The sequence below is a fragment of the Brassica napus genome, chromosome A4, assembly GCF_020379485.1.
Source record: "Brassica napus cultivar Da-Ae chromosome A4, Da-Ae, whole genome shotgun sequence".
Classification (NCBI taxonomy): Eukaryota; Viridiplantae; Streptophyta; class Magnoliopsida; order Brassicales; family Brassicaceae; genus Brassica; species Brassica napus.
This window is the reverse complement of record NC_063437.1, coordinates 7,354,631-7,360,630: the sequence shown is the minus strand read 5'-3', so window position 1 is coordinate 7,360,630 and position 6,000 is coordinate 7,354,631. Positions and strand designations below refer to the sequence as shown.

At 33.2% G+C, this 6,000-nt stretch overlaps 1 long non-coding RNA gene across 1 annotated transcript; it reads right to left on the bottom strand.

Moving 5' to 3' along the window:
• Nucleotides 1-263: 263 nt before the first annotated feature.
• On the bottom strand, nt 264-3,560 carry LOC106424977. The gene is made up of 4 exons (XR_002664378.2): nt 1,183-3,560; nt 1,081-1,095; nt 792-966; nt 264-683 (listed from the first exon to the last, which is right to left on the bottom strand). It is a non-coding gene; the product is annotated as an uncharacterized LOC106424977 (long non-coding RNA).
• Between the last annotated feature and the right edge of the window lie 2,440 nt (nt 3,561-6,000).

Here is a 6,000-nt window from a genome sequence, read left to right as displayed (position 1 = left end):
CCACAACGTTGCTAAATGAGCAACGGATAATGCAATTAGCTATGGCCATTGTTCCCGCTAATGTGTTGCAAGCTAGATACAAATTGGCTACGACTCACAATTAGCGTGGACGCTGAGGCCACTGCTTCTATCTGTTGCCATCCGTTGCTTTTTGTTTTTTTGCTACAGATTGTCCCTTTTAGCAACAGAAAAATGGGTGGCTTTTTTACTGATCTCTTGTAGTGAACTCCAGACAGTTCAGAAAATTTCGAAATCACACCATGTAATCCAAAGCCATCCATTCATGTAATTTGTTTTTCAGAGTCAAGGTTTTTATGAAACAAAAGGGTAAAAAGAAGTATACATACTCATTCATCGGTAAGTCCTGAACAACATAGAACCAATTTCATGGGTAATCCGTGAAAAATGCTTGCTCTTGAGCTCAATGATGTTAGAATACTTCATTAGGCGGAGAGTGTTAAGTGGGAATACGCTTGCCATTTAGTGGGAATACGCTTGCCAGTTAGTGGCCCAGAGAAGATACATAGATAGATAAAGTTACTGTAAGTACTGTATTTTAAAAAATAAAAATCTCCTCATAACTCCTACCAACAAATGAAAATGACATTACCATTTAGTGGGAATACGCTTGCATTTTTCTTCTTTTGGATTAGTCTCTTCACAGGGAAACTTATAGGATGCATCTGAAGGGTATAGGATTATAACGTTTACATTTTGAAAAGAAAAGGTGTTAAAAACCCGTATAAGGGACTATCATATAGAGCTTCTATATAATCTTATGCAATACTTACATTGTCCCATCTACATCCTGGCATCAGTTTTGCATATGTATTCTTGCAACTCGCATTGTAACAACCAAGTAATGCGACTTCACGGCCACAGCTACTGGAAGTTATTCTCCACCTTCTTGTCAGCTCCAAATCAAGGTTGACTTCGGTAAGGTTGTTGAAGTAAACATTTAGAGCCCTGAAAATGTAATAAATTTTCTTATATTCAGCCAGTCAATAATCAAAAGCATATGTACGAATATTTACTACTATTCAGATTTCTTATCATTCTTTTGTGAACGTGTAAACCCACCATTTCTTCCGATGCCTGTCAATAAATCATTCCAACTAAATAAATGGTAAAAATCACCTAAATGTCTACATCATGAATATAATGTGAGGTAGCGAAGATTACCTATGTGTCTTTTGGAGACTGACAAAGGGGCATGTGAATTTACTTATTAGAGGTCCATCACATGACACCGTCGCAATTGTGAATTATCTCCAATTGAGGGCTTGTTCATTGCTGAGAGTTTTTCTATAGCTTCTATGGTATGAGTGCCTTATCCACAGACGGTTGCTTTTTTTTTTGTTATGAATCTTCAGCTATCACCCACTTGATTCAACTCATCAGTAAGTATTTTCTTACCATGCAGTTTTGTAACTCTGCTTGGGACTGAACATGAATTAAGTTTTGATCTCACTATTTAACTACATGGGGTTCAGCAATCTAAGCATCCCTCTCAAACCATAATACAATTTAAAACCCCCGATTCAATACAGACAAAACTCGTAATCTGAGATAAAAAAAATCAAAGCCAGCTGAAAACAAAACTCGTGATGATAAAAGAATAAAACAGCAGAGAGGTCACCTACTAGTTACTTTTTTCTTCGTATGGTCCAAATGTAACCCTGGACACATCAAAGTACAGAACAAAAAAATCATGTACATCTTTATAAGGAAACATGTACTGAAACTTAAATTCCAAAGCGAGAAAGACAGAATCAACATCATATAATATTAAACTTGCTGAAACAGAATCTGGAAGACTAAAATATCCCCAAAAGAAATAAGTAGCACATGTAGATCTTTTGAAGCTATGATTGGATTTCAGCTGTTTTTGGGAGAGGTTTTAGTTTGTTGATTAGATTGTGAAAGAAATGGTTTTGTGAGTTTTTTAAAAGAGGATCATCATTAAAATCATCGCTGATGAGTAATATTAAACGTCGGCTGTTTTTTTTTTTCGGTTGTCATGAAGAGATCGAGAAATCCAAAAATTTCAGTCAAGGGATATAGGTTTTTAATAATGTAGTTTGATATGATTGGTTGAATATTTTAAGCAGTACCAGATTCATTTCTTTTTGTTACGGTGGAAACGTCTTAGAATTACGTTTGGGCCACTAAAGCCAACAAACCTTTACTTATGGGCTGGATATCTTGTGTTTGAGGTCCATTTCGTGATGACATGGCAAAATGATTGGTGGAGAATATTTTTGCTTATGTGACACCCTTTAGAAGCTCTTAAAATAGTCTCTTTTATATAGTAGTGTTAACTAGATTCTGATCCACCCTTTAAAGGGCGGGTATATTTTCTGTTTTAATTTTTTTTTGAGAAATTTAATTTTTCTATTTTATTTTTTAATCATATTATATTTAATATTAATTTATTTTAATATATTTTTTGGTAAAATATATTAAATATGTCAAAATGCATAACTATACACTTGAGCCATATGCATTTTAAAAATTATTTTTAAACTTTATTACTAAAGTTTGCAACATATTATATTTTTTATTAGTTACCTAACATAATTAGTCAAGAGTATTTATATCTAAAAATCGACTCTGAATCGACCCGAAAATAAAAAAATCTCATACTCTGTTAGACTTGGCCTATATACTCGAACGGTTCTTATAGTGTTATATACGAATACCAATATCAAAACCAACCCGCATCGAGAACCGAACATATTTTTTGAAAGATGTTTGAAAAAATAATTTTTAATATTTTATGTTATATTTTTTTGTTAATAAATTAATATGTAAATGAGTTAATATTTTTGTTCTAATTTCTTTTTGAGAATTTTTTTTTTTTTTTGTAATCATATTATAATTAATACTAATTTATTTTAATATATTTTTGGTAAAATATATTAAATATATCAAAATGCATAACTATACACTTCTGCGATATGCATTTTAGACATTATTTTTAAACTTTATTACTAAAGTTTGCAACATATTATATTTTCTTATTAGTTACCTAACATAACAAGTTAAGAATATTTTACATAAGAAATCGACTCTAAATCGACCCAAAAATCGAAAATCTCATACTCTTTTAGACTTGGCCTATATACTCGAACGGTTCTTATAGTGTTATATACGAATACCAATATAAAAACCAACCCGCATCGAGAACCGAAAAATGTTTTGAAAAATGTTTGAAAAAAATAATTTTTAATATTTTCTGTTATATATACAAATGTAAATGAGTTAATATGGTCTTCACTAACTTTAAGTTAAATCACATTTAATAAATATTTTTCAACTGAATAACCTATTGAAATCCCGTTAAACTAAATGAGTTTATATGAATATTTATTTCAATTAAAAGTCCACTTATAAAAATTAAATCTCATTAATAACCCGTTCCAGCACTAATTAATATTAATATAGTTAACTTTTTTTGTTTGAAAAATTATTAGTTAACTTTATTAGTTAACTTTTAAAGTTTCATTTTATAGTAAACAAACTTAAGAAATATATTTCCACCGGTTTATATATATATATATATATATATATATATATATATATATATATTTCTATTTTAATATTATATATATTCAAAAATATTTAATATTTCTTATAATATATTTCTTAAGTTTCAGATAAATGTAGTTATATATTAAGTTAAGAAATAGGTTTTTTAATATATATTATCGTGGCCTGTTGGAAGCTTGGCCCATTTTACACTTGTATTCGATAGATATAATTATGTAGTGTGTATTGTTTTTTTTTTTTTTAAGTGGCATTTTTGTAATTTTTTCCATCTTCCCTAAGAATATTTTAGAATTCTCTGCAACATTTCAATGGCCACCAAACTTTCATAACTGATCAATTTTTAAGTTTTTCTTGTTGTTTATGCCTTAAACTTGTAATCCATTACAAAATATCTGATTTCAACCTTTTAAAATGCAAAAAGTCAGTTACTTTAAATTTTCCGATTTCTTGTCCGATTATGACAAATCAACACAGTGAACCACCATGGAACGTATAATCGCCAGAGAATCGATCACCATGGACGCGTTTTGATCAGCTCTAAAATCTAAATCAATGAATCCGACATTGTTGTGATTGAAGAAACGTAACTGATTGTTATAGAAAAAAAACGTGATTAGTCATTTAATATAAGCAGTTATAAAATAATCAGTTTTTTGGGAAAATAATAATTTGATCCTACTTTTATCAATGGTCTTGTTTTAATAGAATAGATCTTATTAAATTAAATATTAAAACTAAGATCTAAATGGTTCCAATTTTTATTTTGTCTCAAAATCAACTTTCATTAACCCATGAATTAGTACAAAGTTTTTGACCACATCAATTCTACCTCATATACAACAATGATCTTAGCAACACCCTGAAACACTCATTAGATGATCTCTCACTTGGATCTAATGCAACCTAAGTACATTGCTGCATTTTTATCACAACAATAACAAAGTCATCCCAAGATCCGAGATGAACCGTCTCTTATACTACTAAATTCTACGACTAAAAACAGATAAACAAGAACATATTCTTAGCTACTAATAATCTTAACATGAGAAACCAATTAAGAACATAGCAAATGAAACTAATGATTGAACTATGAAGCTCAACCATTTGCATCGACACTCAAGAGAGTGCATTTCTCATTAGCTAAAAAACAGAGGTTATGCATCTGGAAAATCGGGTCGAGGCAGTGATACTGATCACAGCATATCCGAAGGTCAGTAGAGACAAAGAAGGGTTAAGCTACCGGATCTTGCAATCTCATGGTACTATGAATGCCCAAGCCCTAAGTGTGTTCACCACCGGATCTACAAACCTCACCCGGAGACCACTCGGAGAGTCCATAACCCACCACGCTCCCTGCCTACGAGAACCATAGGAACGACATCTTCTACAGCACATCTACACGCCGACGTCGAGGCATCATTTTCTCTAAGTGAAGCGTCGCTCTTTCCTCCTCCATCCGAACCATAGACGATTCATCTGGGCTTGGAGAAGAGACATTACACACATCACAAAGCGGATCTGACGAACACATGTCCGCCTTATCCCCTCCGGTACGCCTCCAAAGGGATACTCCAAAGTTCACATGGGTAAGAGATGACGTTGAGCCACCCACGCGCCAAACTGCTTCACGCGCCACCGCTCACCCCTCTTCTTACTTCTCTGAGAAACAAGCCAACGGGAGATATCAACTTCCATATCTGTAGAAAGAGTGACCAAATCACAACCCCGTTTCACCGCCTCAGAGACGAGATCCAACAAAACCAAAAGGGTAAAACTGTTCGTGAATCATCGGCTACAAACCCTAAAATCCGAACCGTCTCGTGCCTTCCTCGACACACGGCTTGCTGCTGCTCTCCATCTTCAGTCATCCGATCTGTTCTCCGCTGCGGACAGAGCTTCCGTCAGAGGCCTCCGATGAGCACCACAACCGCAAACATATCAATAGGAATTAGAAGACACAGATGAGGCAAAGAGGAAAACGAGAGGAAAGGGGAAGAGAGACCTCTGACACCGGTTAAGGCTATCGGCACCGGGAGAGATCGTCACACTTAGAGTTTGGTTTCTATTGAGAGATTTTCTTTTTTTTCAGGCCGGTTTGGAAAGTTTTTTTTTCGGGCCGTTCTAAAATTTAGATGAGTTTGATGCATTTTTATTGAATTTTCAAAATGTAAAATAATCCACATTTTGAAAGCATAGTAAAAATCTAATAAAACAAAATTTACGAAGTGGAATTATAGCAATTCACCCTAACCCTTACAGACCGGTGCCGGTCAAGCTATATCTTGTTGGTCAAGCCATATTCTGTACCTTCTGTTTTTTTTTAATGAATGTAAAATTTATTAGAATAAAAAAACTGGTTTTACACGTAAATATGACTGTTTATCAACTAATTACAAAGGATCATAGAAGTTTTTTCTTGAGGCAGTCTAAAGGAGCCTGATTTGGTGC